This window comes from Brienomyrus brachyistius, chromosome 19 (assembly GCF_023856365.1).
Source record: "Brienomyrus brachyistius isolate T26 chromosome 19, BBRACH_0.4, whole genome shotgun sequence".
In the NCBI taxonomy this organism is placed as follows: Eukaryota; Metazoa; Chordata; class Actinopteri; order Osteoglossiformes; family Mormyridae; genus Brienomyrus; species Brienomyrus brachyistius.
Window position 1 is genome coordinate 10,246,791 of NC_064551.1, and position 15,984 is coordinate 10,262,774.

At 40.2% G+C, this 15,984-nt stretch overlaps 1 long non-coding RNA gene across 3 annotated transcripts in view; it reads right to left on the reverse strand.

Annotated features, from left to right (window-relative positions):
- Nucleotides 1-6,956, reverse strand: part of LOC125714754 (uncharacterized) — a 36,699-nt gene extending 29,743 nt beyond the window's left edge. For all 3 annotated transcript variants that reach the window (XR_007383831.1, XR_007383828.1, XR_007383833.1), the window contains exon 1: nucleotides 6,672-6,956. This is a non-coding gene — a long non-coding RNA (uncharacterized LOC125714754). The remainder of the gene's footprint in view (nucleotides 1-6,671) is intronic.
- Nucleotides 6,957-15,984: the final 9,028 nt, after the last annotated feature.

Here is a 15,984-nt window from a genome sequence, read left to right on the forward strand (position 1 = left end):
TGATAGCCTTCATTATATAGCAAAATGCACTGAATAGTCAGAACGTTAAGATAATCTTTTGCCATGGCCGTGCCAGTCACCCGGTCCCGATCAGATAAACACTTCCGGAAGGTTCTGCAGAAGTACCGGACAGTCGGACAAGGCTTATTCAACCATCACCAGAAAAACACCATATGAATCGACGCCTTGTGCCTCCTCCCTCAAACCGTGTCTATTTCATTTATTCCCTCTAAGTTTTTAATCTGTCCTGGCATCTCATGGTGGTTCAATGCCATTTTTACACTTTTTTTGGTTGCAGTCAGCCATGCCCCTATTTCACTGTTTTTCTGAACAAAACTGGGCCACGCTGACCTCACGTACGTATTAATACCCAGTTTGCCTAATTTTCTTAACTGCAGGCGTGCGCGGTAATCCGAAATGCGCGTACTAGACAGTCTGACGATCTCGTCCATCGTATCATCTAATAGGAATAATATAAGATGCACAGTAAAGTAAACCATTATTAAACACTGTTAAACATTACAATAAATGCATTTCTTCGCGATAAAAATAACCTCACTAAGAGGAAAATCGTGAAAAACCTACTGTAGGCCTAGTTCTTTAAGAGCCATAAATCATGCACTCGCTGATAATCAGATTAAAAAAAAACATTGTAATAAAAGCGGCGACAATGATACAAACATATCAGACAACGCTAAAAAAAAAACAGGAAGCAACACGTGCGAAAATTACAAGCTGGAGCTTGACCTGTAGGGATGTTTTAGAGTTTAGTTCCTGTTCTAGGTGAGTCTAAACCAGGTTAACTGTGGCCGCTACGCCAAATTGTGCCACAGACGAATAGTTTTTAGTCAAAACACTGCTTGTGAGATAATGGCTTTATCTTTAACGACTTGATAAACGCAAAACACTCTCCAGGATTAGGTGAAATATACTCATTATTGGGGATGTCTATGTTGTGTATACGTATTCTGGGTTTTATTCACGTAAAATGAGCCTCACTAAAATGTTCGTCGATCCATCTTCAGGGTCGCGCGGTGCAGGATTGCCAAGTCTCACGCATCTGGCGTGACTCGCACGCAAAACAAATCTATATTATTCCCGTATAAACGTAAAGGTGTGGTAGTTTGCAAACCCTACGGACTATTTACGAGGTAATAAGACAGTTACATGCATGCAAATGCGTGTGCATGTGCGCGCAGACTTGTCTCAAATTGAGCATCTCACGCCAACTAGCTAAACAAACGTTTAATAACGTTTCAGTTCCTACAACTGACACAGGATAGGGCTCGGGATGTCCATATAGTCTATCTATATATCGGTGGAAGGGCACGCTGTCCTGAAAATGTTAGGCAATGGTGATACAGATAGGGCTTTTAATGAAGTTGTTAGCACTCAAACTTTTCTTTGCAAATGTGCTGACTCATATAGGCATGACTTCGTTCTTAAATTGCTGGGTAAATTTATATAGCACAGATTATATAACTGAACAAAGCACATTGTGCACGTCATCATTTCACACTTGCCCAGAAAAAAATTCTGCAGAAGGTAATTTTGCCCAAGTTTCATATTATTGCGTAGACTGGGAAAATAGAGCCATTGTATTTGTTTTATTCGTGGAATGTTTGTACATCTTATGAGAAAACAAGTAAAAACATGCGTATCCTTCATCAATGAATCAACTTTCTCACTTCTGATATACGTCATACTGTGACGCTTAGCAAACCGAGACATGGCGGCGGCGGCGAATAACGCCCGGGCGCGATTTCAAGCGAAGTTACTTGTTTATACGCAGCATTAAAAGAATCACAGAATAAACAACAATATATAAAAGCAAATAAGGCATGCAAACACGGGGAGGTTACATACACACACGAAACCACATCAGGATTACACATATGACACAGGTAATGGTACACGCGACAGTAGGGAGCATACGTAATTATACTAACAAATACGTACAAGGGCTATTTATAAGGCATACACAGGATATGAACAAGGCTCGGGGTATTCAAATCCCACTGACGAGTCAGATGAAAAATTAGTCTAGGAAGCATTGGTCATTAACAGGTAAGATCAACTCTTTTAAATAAAAAGACAGAGAAGCAAATTACTTTATTATTATCATAGACTTTCCATAGTTTAGTATAATATATCCATTTCACCCGATTCAGTTAATCTGTAACCTTGTGCATCGTTAACAAATAATCCACATGCCACTTTCTTTACAGTAATGAAATAGCTGTTTCTCAATCACCTTCAAATGAAAGTGAGGCACTTTGGCAGCAGATACCCCTAACAGAACACGGAATGCAAAAATGCAGGTTTGCAATACAGATTTATAAATGTTAATATAATTCCCTTTATTATCAAATGGTCTTTTTCAACGAGTTCAACACGTAAAGGATAATATGAGAAGATATGACTCAAAATCTACCAGCACAAGAATACTCAAGGGTGTGTGAGCTTCCCACTTCTCATCACATGATACACAAATAAATGTGTCAGCAAAACTTCCCAAAATTACAATATGAAACTGTCTGATGATACCGCTGTTAGCGGGTTATTGCACAAAGACTAAGATCCCTCACTTTATCACAATTTGTCAACCACCTTATTGTGAATGCAAAGAAAACAGAGATGATATTCGATCCAAGCAGCGAATGCACTTTTTATGAAGGCTTGGACTTTATGGTGTAAATAGCAAACATGTTTTCATTTATCAAATCATATTAGAGAGTGAATTTGATTAGGCATACATGTATACTATGCTATGCAGTGTTTCCTGTAAGGTTTACAGTTTTTTTTGGAGGGGGGGGGCAGACGAACATCGACCGGATTCATGGTTTTCATGTGTGTCTTTTAATGACAGCAGTTAACATAACAACTGAACTAAACATCAGAACGTTTCTTTTCATTACAATTATGCAGCTTTCACCACTCTGGGAGCGTTTAAAAAACACTGATAATTTTGTTTTGTCTGCTTTTCAGGTGGTTGACGCGACGTACTTTCCGACGCGCGCTCTCTGTCCGCTAGTAGGAGTGTGCTCATGTTTATGTGCGTGCACGTGTCTGTGCGCACGCACCGCGGCGGAACTCCACCATGCGCGATACAGAGCACAAGAGGAGAATTGTAAACGCGCGACCAAATAGACAAAAATGACATGCTGTTGTGTGAATAAGATAAATAACATAAGGCTATTTAGTTTGTTTAATAAAAGGACAATGTATACACCTGTTCTATAGGAAAGGTAATCTTAAGTAACTTCTGTTGTGATCTGGCGCTATATAGAAAATATAATTAAATAAAATTAACTTAAGAGGGTGGGAGGGGGCGGGAGGAGCCGCTGGGGAGGGCGGGGTACACCCCTAATATAATGGTAGAGGAAATATCGCTATGCTATGGACATCTGTCAGTACAGCTGAAATATAAGCTCAAATGTCTCATCCAAACAGTCACGAAGATCATAGAGGGAAAAGAACAGCACTACCATATCAGTCTTTATCTGAAAAAATTGTCCTTAGGGAAGCACAAAAGATTCTGAATAACCCAACACACACCCTAAAACCAGAGTTTGAGGTGCTGCCCTCAGGTCGATGGTTCAAGACGCCAAATTGCAGAGTGAATCAGTACAAGGATTCATCCATTCCATTTTCCGTCAAAACAATACATAGCAATAAGCAGGAGTGCCAAATGATGTTTTTTTTTATAGTCAGTTAATCTATTTATTTATTTTCTTTATTTTATTCTTTATTGCTTTTTTTACTACGTTCTAATCTGGTTTGATTATATTTTGTTTCATTATCTGAAACTACTGTCAACATGTAAATTTATACACGTGATATGAGTTTGACTGTATGATGTATGTATTTGTGTGCGTGCGCATTGTCACGTCATTGAGAAGAGTGATGCAGTGGTTTGGAGAGCAAGACAAGTTTCCTTTGGGATAATAAAGTATGCCATGCCGTACCCTAACTGGCACTAACAGGTCTGCAAAAGAATAACGCATGATTAGATTACCGGTAGGCTGTTTATTTCTCGTTATTTTTTTTCAGTTTGCAGTTCCACTGAAAAAAAAAAGTTACTTTGAATGAACTCAACTGAATCATGCATAGTGGTTCCACACAACTAGAATGAATAGTTTTAAAATGAATCATTCTTTTTATGTCGATGTGTTCACTTTGTGTTCTCAGAACAGAACATTGTTGAGTTAAAGTTACAGTAAGTATTTATCAGGGCTAAGAGAAGGTGAGAGCTCCCCTAGTGGCTATAGGAGTGCATTTTCACTAGAGCAGATATAATAGGAGGCAGCCTCGATGCTTTTAGACTGCAAATTGGGACAGAAGAACATATTGAATCATTTTGCTTATTCAATATTCATATTTTTACTAGCCTTAATTAGCCTCTACCACATTTTATTGTTAGTTGTCCTTAAGGATCTTTTGAGTTGCCAAGTTATTTGGTGAATGTCTGTTAGCCCCTTGACTGTGTATTGTAGTAGTACGTATTGGAGTATAACTGAAGGATTCGGTTTAATTCATGCAGTATGTCAGAGTCAGTATCAGCAGGGTAAAATCTTGATGTATTCTTCTACATAAATACACATCCAGCACCACTGGTCTCCGGCAGAGGGCGTAGTTCAGCACAGCAAAGGGCATCACAGCTCTCCTAACATCTTTCTGCATATATTACCCATCATCCAAGGCCACAAGACCAGGACTGGTAATCAAAATGGCCTTAAATCAACAAATACACCCCCGGGGGGTATTTTATTAACAACAACAGCCGTTCAGTCTCTATTATAAATATAGAAGTTCCTGTAAGGAGTCTCCTTCATGATGAGTGAAATAAACCTCAACTACTGTTGGATTTTATGCCTAATAAGTTAAGTGTAGGCATCAACTTATAAAGAATGCTTCATTTTCAGGGTACTCATTCTAGTTGTGTGGAATGTTCATTCAAAGAACGATGCATAAAACCTAATACATTTACACTGTACCAACATAATTACTTTTAAGTAACACCAACAAGCAAATTGTATCCTATTTTCCATCACAGCCCTTCTTGGATAGCTGTCAGAATTTACAGGTCTTTCAGCTTTAGATCCAACTCCATATTTATACAGCTTACTTAAATGGTACACATACACAGGACAAATAACTTCAAAAGCAGTGTACTTACTACTGTTGAGTTTTGTAAGAGTGAATACAGATCTACTTGGACATGTTGTGGTATGTAAACAAATGGATGTTAAACCTAGGAAACGTTGCTTGTTAGTTGAAATCCTTCTTCTGAAATCACTTCATCCTATTCAGGGTTCCAGGGGGTCCAGTGCCTACGGGTGCAAGGCAGGGAACAACCCAAGATGGGGCGCCAAGCCATCAAAGGGCACATGCCCATAGGCTCCGGACCCCCCTGTGACCCAGAAGGATAAGTGGTACGGAGGATGGATGTTTGATTTGCTCAATATAAGTGCATTTCGTAACACTTCATTTGGATAGTATGCCTACTGATGGCATACGGAGCATTTGTAACATTTCAACAACTTAGTTATGATTAAACAATTCATATAACATTGGCTGAGCGAGTACTCAAATTCAATTAAATTATTTGGTAACACTTTACGTGACAAGCACAAATACTTAGTAATAACTAAGTAATAGTTATCACTTAATAAAAATTAATAGTGTTGCTAAACAATAACTACTAAATAAATCATGCTTTTTGATATAAAACATGCATCACGATTCATTAATAAAGAACAAACATGAGATGAGTATTTCACTTGTGTTATTCCTTACTTGTTCCCTCAGCAGTTCACAAAGGTTTACAGAATTAGCAGATATAGTAACAAATATAGTAACTGCGTGAGATAAAGCATCCACCACGAATCATAAATGATAAATTAACGTTAGATCAGTATGTAACCAGGACGTAGTTTGTGGTTAACTAATACAAAAGTAGTGTAATACTACATGATTTGTGCACCGTCAAGTAAAGTGCGACGTTCAAGCGAACTACATAATACATAAATAAATTCTGCTGTATTATGCTGTAAACGTTTATTAGAATAATTACATTAACACAAATTGTAGTAGAGCCACAGAATACATCCGAACAAACCACCTTACAGCGCATATAGTCCCACAATCCTTAACTCGGTAATTTTCAAAAACTATCCTTAGTGACCAAGAGGTGGCTCTTTTGCTCCATTGTCATTCATCATTCATTAAACCAGCCGAATTAATATTCTTAGAGAGTTTAAGTTAGAGACATTTGCTTCCCAGCAAGGTTTACAATATGACCAATTTAATTAATGTCACTCAAGCAAGCTTAATTTAATAAAAGAATACAGTAAATCTATTTAAAATGCAGCACTATATTTTGAGAATTACAACTGGGGAAAAAAAAGGATTTTCCAGCAGATTTTTATATTCGAATGCAAAACGTCTCGTAGGAATACATACAAACACGCATATAAACAATAACAGTAGATGAAAAATACGGCTTTCCTTTTCGGAGAAGCGCATCATTTTATCAGAGGAAGATATTTCTTAGACTTCCGTGTATCTGTTTTCACCGATCACCGATTTTAACTAAATATTATTTACTCCTAAAACAAAACTCTAATAAAACTGTACCTGTTTCAGTGCGCCATTGCATACTTTCTTACCTGTTCGGTGTCTGTATTGTTATCTTGTAAATGCCTGCAGTGTTTTTTTCCCAAATATCTGTCGGCACGAAGAGAAAGCATGCTTGCTTGTTTACATGAAAGATTAATTTGCTCATCTCCGACTTAATTATTTAACATTTTCGAAAGAGTAATGCCTAAGCTGAATAACTGTTAGTTTTTAATGTTTCTTTGCATTCATTTTGCATTCAAAACCATATCATTTCACGTTTTCTCCAAATGTCAACAGTACCCTGAGGTGAAACATCAAAGCAAGTGTTTTTCTTCTTTTCTTTTTTTCCTGCATATACTTAGTCATATGACGTCATAAGTACTGCATGATATCTTAGAATAACCGCAAACTGTTCTTTCTACGTAAACATGGGTAGCTGAGTCGCGGTTGCTTTGTTGTTTATTGACTTAGATTTTATGTTTTGATGTAGCTGCGGGGAAATACGCAAAGTCCCATAATACACGATGGAGAAAATATGTAAACGATTCTCCCCTTTTCGTTCCCATGCGATCGGCTACCCTTCGTCTGAGCATCTTCTGATGAGGAGTCTATCAGCATTGCAGCTACGAACTAGGTTATGCAGACTATTCTGTAAATTCCTTTTCCACATTCCTAGAAGATGTCGGTGAAAGGAGTTAATTCCACAAGTTCGGTTGCATAATCATTCGTATGAGAACCTGTCAACTACAGTTATTTCTAATCCGCAACACCTTCTTTATGTACCAGGCTGATGACAGAATCTCTGCTTCTAGCCGACAGTCTGATGTGAATTCCGCCCATAAATATTTTAATATCCCTGCTTCTGCAGATAGGTAGGTAGTGTTAATTCTCAGAACGGAATTTGTGAGACTGTCTTGCTACAGTACTTACAGTGATTTACACATAATTTCTGAAGCTGCAATTAACTACAGGTGTGGTTCACGCCACATGATATTTCTTGTATTCTTGTAGTTTTTTCTGTTCTGGAATGACTTGATGGCTTGTTTAGGCATGTCAAATATTGTCTGTCACTGTGCTGTCAAATTAGCTCTGTTATCCACAAGCCGAGTAAGTCAGCAGCTGCTGCTCATATAGTCTCTTTCACATTGGAGCAGCTGGAGATTAGCTGCATTGGAAATTTGGCAAAAGCTGTGTGCGTCCGTGTCAAACTAAGTCCATTGCGCTTTACATCCTATTGTGACAATGAAAGCAAACATTCCTTTCCTCATCAGAAGGTATGAAATATCTCATTGTATCTCTCCATCTTTTCACTGTGGGTGAATATGAATTAATGACTAAGTGCTTACAATAAGGAACAGGCAGTTAATGTATTTGTATCGCCGGAGTACAGCTAGGTGGACCTGAAGCTGAAGATACAAGGTAAGTCACCCATGTTTTTAGATGAATAAAGTTTTGGATAGGAGCGAGTTCACATTCACTGCTCACGCTGATCTGTCATAGTTGCAAAAATGCGACTATGTCACTCTGGATGAGGTGTCTCTAGATCTAATTAATCAAGTATCATATCTACTGGGACACCACTGGAGAAGTAGTATGACTGGGACTAAGGAACTCTTCTCCGTAACTCCTTTATGCCCATTAAAGGTTTTTGGGTATTACTGAGGTCGTATGAAGGGGTACTGTCACGGCAGCATGGCATGGTGCGGACAGAAAGAAGGTGACAATCCACTGGTGACTCCAAGACAGAGGAGTTTATTAATGAACAGAACAGAACAGCATAATAAAGGGACCCCAAGGGGTCAAAACAAAAACAGGAAAATTAAACTAAAAATAAGATAACTCTACATGACTAGGGAAAACGAACAAACATACTTGCAGGAGCATAAACACAATGACTAACTACAGAACAGAGTAGTAGCAGACACTTAAATATTAGACAACTGGACTAACGAGGGGGCAGATGTGGCACATGAGACATTTAACCAATCAGCACGGTACAGGGAAACAGGCAACAGGTGGAGGAACTCACAATAATGGGTACAGGACTAGGGATCTGTAACAATCACTGGACACTAATCACACAACAGGAATTACTATACTAGGAATATTTGACATAGAACCAAAATGCAATCATGGCCACACGTGAACTAGACACATACAGGGCAAACCAATGACTGGAAAACCAAACCAAAACATAACAAACAGAAAACCAGTAAATACTAATAAACAGATGAGGCTAGCCTCAAAGCCCTGACCGGAGGGTTTACACTCTCTGAGACACACAATTAACCCACTAAGCTATGTAGCAGTCCAGGGAACAAGGGGAACACACTAAGGCTGCAGGGATAGGAGACAGAGAGGGGCATAAGAGGATGGCCAGCAACACCTGCTGGCCAAATGGAGACATAACACATTGGACAAGGACAGACGGGCATCGACCCTGACAGATACACAAAGCAGCCTGAAGACCAAAACTGAAAGAGAAAAGTTGTCAGGCCATATCTTCAGTACTTGCAGTTACTGTACATCTTTTTTCAACTGCTGATGTACTGTTTTATTGTCTATTTTGCTGTCAGTTTATTTGTATTGCTTTTTTATTCTCGTTTCTTATCTTTTAATAGTGTTTTGTTTGACTTTGTATTGCATATTTCCTTTCAGACAGTTCAAGAAACAAGTGGAAACGCATTTCACCAAACATCAGTATAGTATTGAAAATCCAAGGGCATAGATTAAGGGTATGGACAGTAGGGTCATGTTATATTGTGAGAGTATTGCATGTTTACGGAAGAGGGGGACTTGGGGCTGAGCTGGTCCCTAACAATATTGTAATGAAACCTACGCCCTTTTGAAAATGTAACCCTAACTATTATTACTGATGATTTCTAAGATTTATAATCAAGCTGCCATGCAAAGGCAAAACACCATATGAAAACTGAGTTATGACCTAAATTATGCCTCATGGGCTTGGTTTTATCTCACACCCGTGCTGACAGGGTCGAAAGCATGATCAAACCAAGCTAGTTACATCACCGCTACCTGATTGGTTGAAATGCAAGGAGATACCTGTGACCCACGTCGATTACACGAAATTTCAGAAGGGAAAAAATCATGTATTCTATATACTATTCATCTTTAGTAGTATCGCACATCACAATGTATTTATGCTATCCCGATAACTCGGAACTTGAAAACCAACCTCTCGCTTGAGAAAGTACTACAAAACAGTCGAACAGAATGGATCTGTAGTGCAAATTTATTCAAGTGAGTTCTTATTATGATGACATTTGATTGTAACATAAGTCAGTGATTCTCACAGACTTGCTAGCAGAAATTAGCACATAGTATATCATGATGTACTCCGTGCGAATAGTAAAAAAAGCATCTCTGGCTTTATGTCGCAGTCGCTCCACAAACTTGCCGACGCCTTTACTGAGCCGACTCTTCTGCAGTGGAAACATGACACGAGCTGGAACCGCACTGCAACTGGTCTCTCAACGAGGTACGGCTCGGGTACGGCTCGGTTCCTGTATGCCAGTGTAAAATGCGTTACATACTGTCATGCCACATGTACGTGGGCCCAAACCTGTTGACATACAATGTGGCTGGCTGAGGCCTAGATCTAGTATCTCCATGATGCAGAGAGGAAAGCCGTATTGGGAGCAGAGCCGAGTGCACCGCTGAGCAGACACGCTGAGGTGAGTCGGTGGAGATGCTATGTGCCATGGGGGGGGGAGGGGGGGGTGGGGTGACAGCCGACTGCGCAACCTCTCAGTGTGAATGCGGTCACTGTGACCACAGTGCGACCAGAATGACGCAAATCGCTATCAGCCAGACGGGCAGCACTTCCTGATGCAGGGAGGGGAGGGGAGGGGCACGGCCTCATCGCTGCTGGGAAATGTGCTCCACGGTGACAGCCAGCAACCCAAGAAAATGGTGAGCGAAGATCTGAGAGTGTGGGGCCCGTTTCTGCAGTGAAAAGTGAGACACCTGACACCAGCTCAGTGTGTCAGTAGGCAGGAGCTTAGAGGTGCAGCCTTCTTGAGATACCCAAACACATTGTGACATGCCGTAGAGAAAGCCAGTCCCTGAAGCGATTTGCACGAAGGGCCTTGCTCAGGAGCCCAATGGTGCCATCACTTTGCAATCTTACAATGACAGGCAAGAAGTCCTAACCTGCAAGGCCACTGCCATCCTCCCTTGTATCAGCGCTATCATTTTCTACGTGGTTTGATAGATGGCCTAGATGATTGGGAAATCCTTTCAACCTTGATCTGTTTTTGAACTGCAGCCCCCAGAACCCATAAGGCTTTGCTGAGAAGAGGCCATCGCCAGCCAAACAAACCTGACACCGGGACTGTCCCCGGAAATGCTTACAAACACATATAAACTTCCTGTTGCTATAGCAAAACGCCTACAGAAGCGAATGTACTCGCTGTCACTATGAAAAGTGAACAGCGTCAAGCAGTCCCTGGTAATATAGCACAGGAGACACTATCGGTAGAAATGTACTGGCTGTTGCTGTTGTTGGATCCAGTGATTCGTAGAAGTGTATTCATACAGTGCATGACAGAAAAGAGGAGGAGGGTCCCAGCCAGTGGTCAGCCTGGCTTTATCCCACTGATGTGTCCTTTGGCAGCCTGATAGAGCAGCTTCTGCGATTTATGCGGAGGTGTATAATATATGTGACAGCGTCCCACGCAGAACTGCCGTCTTCAGCTACGCTGGCGTCAGCGAGGTCTCCCTGCACACTGACTCGAAGGGCACAGCCTGGCACAAAGACAGGAGGCGGCCCGGTGACCTTCATCACCGCCCTGAAGACAGCCGGAGGCTGACCTGTACAACAGTATAATAAAGTCACACTGATGGGCTTAGAGCCAGCAAATGCTCAAGAAACAAAAAAGACATGACTTCCATGCATGCAATTCCATTCCAAATGATAAACATATGTGAAATGTAAAGAACCACTGTGAGGCTTGCTTAGTAACCATGCACTGGACTATTAAACATATAGTACATTCAGCATCTTTGAATATTTAACTGCTGCTTTTTAACGGCAAATAGAGCTGATGTTTGCGCAGGAGCAGACTGAACTAGCCCAGCCCACTGCTCAGCGAGTCACCGTCCCCAGCAGAGCCGTAAAGACATTCTGGCGCCGGCCAAATTCAACACAGCGCCACCTACTGGTTTCGTATTATGGCCGTCGACATATTCCTCAGTGTGCCTCGTGGCCCTGTGCCGACAGAGGCTCTTTCTGCTGGGTCAGCAGCTAACCTAGCCCTTTGATGGCACCACTTGACAGCACGCCACCCACACCACACACACACACACACCCACCCCTCTCTACCCTGCCCAGGAAGCACATGGAGTTTCCCGCTAACCGGCGCCTGCACAGGAAGTGTGGCTCTTGGCTCCGACACTGGCCACAAAGCCGGTTCCGGAGGTTTCCATGAGGGCCGACAAAGGTTTTCCTCTGACCCCCCCACCAACCCCTGCTGAGGAGAGGTTGACAGCTCCGATGTGTCCCTGTGTGGGGAGTATAGGAGCTTCTCTGATTGTCTCGATAGGAAGTTTTCCTGTTTCATCCCCAAAAGCTGGGCAGGATTTGTGCAGCAAGGAAATGAGAGTTGCACTGTGGCACATGGCTTCTGATTCTCTGTGCTTCTGAAAGGGCAAAAGGCACAAGGCCAATTGCCCAGAAAACACACCTCAGCCAGACCATTAAAGTAAACACCTAAACATCTAAATATAACAATCAACACGTGACGGCAGCACAGTTCTTAAACTGAGGTAAACTTTAGCTTTAACTTGATCATTTGGAAGCACAATGTTACTATGGTGCATTGGAATTGGGTTTGATTCAATTGTGATGTATCGATTATGTAGCTGTAATAATGGAGTAAATGCTCATCCTGGTGATGGGTGGGTGTAACAATATGTGCATTCAGTCATTTAAAAAACTGCTCGTACTGGACCTATATATAAAACTGATGCTTCACAGAATTACACTTGCAGTTCTTGGAAGACTGCAGTGCTGGGACAGGTTGTGCAGTGGCCAGCAAGTTGGAGTTTTTACTCAAAGGATGCTTTTGAAAATATCAGGAAGGATTTGTATCCTGAACTCTTATAAACACACACATACACGTGCACCACATATATATATATATATATATATATATATATATATATATATATATATATATATATATATATATATATATATATATATATATATATATCCATCCATCCATCCATTTTCCAAACTGCTTATCCTACTGGATCGCGGGGGGGAGAAAAACAATGTAATGTAAATAATTATGATCGTGCATTTTTTTCCCCAAAATTTTCATGTGTCACAGGAAAATCTGATGTTTCCTTTGCTGAATATGTATCATTGTCATGGACATGATTCAGAGTGAGATTTGCCAGATAGTCAGGAGAATCCTGTCACACAGAATCAAAGTCATCTAATCTTCCAACGAAGACAGAGACAGTAGGATGCTGCAGGCTTGAATTAAACATAACTACAATTGTTAGATTCTAGAAATTGTGAAAAAAAAAATTCAGACAGAAATTTATCAACACTGCTTACCTTGAGCATCCGTTTCGACCTTGTGTTTCAGGAGGAAGACTGACCGAGTGCGAGCGATGTTGAATGTACATCCAGAAATAAAACTGGGCTTCTGACGGCCAGAACTAATGTTTCATCATTTATATTCCCACTGGGGATGTCTGCCCCGAGAATTCTATATCTTTATGTTCACATCCTCAACAGGAGAATGAACATTTTCAATTGATTCATTAACTCCAGGTGCTAGAGTAAGGAAGTTGTGATAGAGTTAAATACAACTCTGCTGATCTCAGTGAATCTATATTGAGTACATTGTGCTCACAAGTACAGTTAGCATGTACAAAAAAAAAAGTCTTTGTTCCTTTTGAGGTTTTAAATAAAGCAAATGTGCTCAGGTTTATCCTGGGGAACAATTCCCTATTCTGGGTCACCACTGTCTTATTTTAGAATTCCACTTTTTCTACTGTATTTCATTATGGGTGGAGCAGCAGCCAGCAGTAATCTGCTCAGCAAGGTAATGATGCCATTCAAAGACGTCATCTTGCATTGGTCTACTAGTGACACAAGCAACTTCAACTACAAGTAGTCTACAAACGTAACCATTCTGCCACAAGTAACACCAGAGCTATATTATTTTGTTACTACCAATGTTATTATGTATATTTGTACCATTACTGTTATATATGTAAAGGCATTAAAGTCTTTGGAACTTAGTACGAGGAGGCCTGATTTGATACACACAAACGTGCAGCAGGCTTCACTTGGGACTCACTCTTGCTACTCTTGGAACCCAAGATGCTGCTCTCTTGTCTTGCTTGTCAAAGCCTTGGTTTTAGGTTAGTAGTCTTTGTTTTGTAATAAGTTTGTTTGCTTTTTGTTTTGTAATTCATTTGTTTGGTTTGTATTTTGTAACCCATTAGTTTGGTTTTTGTTTTCATACTGTCCTCAGGGTCTTGGTTCCTATCCTCCAGTTCCACCAATTATCCACATCTGAGTCATTGTCCTTGGATGGTCTGGTTTGGCGTCTTCTGTATCTGTTCTGTTCAATCATGGAGAAATGAATCCGTTTTTTAAAGGACAGAAAGAACTTTATAGCTGTATGATCAGATATAAATTCACATGGGATTATCCAGGACAGTTCTACCAGGGGTCCGTACTATGAAGCAGGGTTACTGGCGTATCGTAATAACTTGTCGGATTTAAGGTAGTCTGGGCAAAATGTAAGTGGACGAAGTATATTTAAACTGCGGTACCTTAAATCCGACAAGTTATCCCGATAAGCCAGTAACCGGGCTTCGTAGTACGAGCCACAGATGTCTTGATGACCCTTAGCATCTTAAGGTTCTATTCCTGGTCCCATTCCACCCTGATATCTCGATGAATGTGACGAATCCTCTATGCCTTATAAATAGCACCTTGGGTACAAATAAAGTTTTTGAATTTGAATTTGGGAATTAAGAAAACATACAGTTGGTCTTTAGTAGCCAACAATAATTGCAAGGAAAACAACAATAATTGGTTTATGATGTCTGTTCCACAGGGAAATGAAGAAGACCTAGCAAGATTACTCCCAGGATCATCTCCATTTTCCCGTCAGTGAAAATAATTCCCTATGTTCAACAAAGCATTTATTTTAGTAAGAAACCGTATCACATTGTAATGGTTTTAGAGAAATATGGTATATGGTTATATAATGCTTAAAAATGCATGATCGCATTTATTGCTCTTTAAATAATTCTCCCATCCAAAAATCCTTATGAGAACTTGGTTTATGAAAGCCCAAAGGCTAAGAATACAATGTTCATTTAACGTCGCTGGTTTCGTAAAAGGTCCACAGGGATCAGCGCGGTGAGAGAAAGCCTAGCTGTGTCTGATGGAGTCTGTTGGTCACTTGTGCGTTTATATTTAGCGTTGGGAATGAGGATTTGACCGTGGTTGACCCAAACGAAGCTTAAGAAAACAAACGATCCTATGAATTGCTTTTACGGAGAGTGAATACCCCGATGGTCAATTAAGTTAATCAGCTCCCTTACTACGGTGTGGATCTGCATCAATCATTAACTCTTACTAACAAATGTGAAGAAAGCGAATCAATACGTTTTTATGGGGACACAACTTTCGGTATGGTACCTTAGCGCCACAGTGTAAGGGAACACCTTAGGGTCTCAAACCATAGTGTCGGCATTCAAGCATATGCCGACACGGTGCCTTTTCAAACAAATGACCACATTAATCAGACTAATGAGTTTGCATAACATTACAACTATGGAACAACAAATAATTAAATCCACACAAACCTAATCTGAATTATACTGGCTAATAAAACATAACAAATCAGTCTTGTAAAATTCCTACGTAGTCATTTTCTGAAACAAATGCCAGATGTATAGTTTATCGTTAAATCTGCCAGTCATAAACGCCTGTGTAGGCCAGCCACTCATCCCGTTACTTTCTACTTACATTAAAATTAGATAAGGTTCAATAACTGAGTTTCCAAATTTACCTCAAACTGACTATATGTAGGCTATTAATTCACATTGTTAAAAAAATAATAATCAAACGATAATTTAAATTCTCTCAGGTACTCCCTGTAAGACATGTCCTGCTCTCTCTATCTAAAACAGTGCAAATCATTTTCAATATGATCCCTATTTCCAAATGATAGCATATGAAAGGAAAAATGTCTTTGACGTCATCCGCGGAGGCGGAATACAAAAGAGAGAAAAATAAAGTTTTTATTTACTGAATGAATGTGCAGTGCATTTTCTTTTGATCGGATAAATGTGACATTTTTG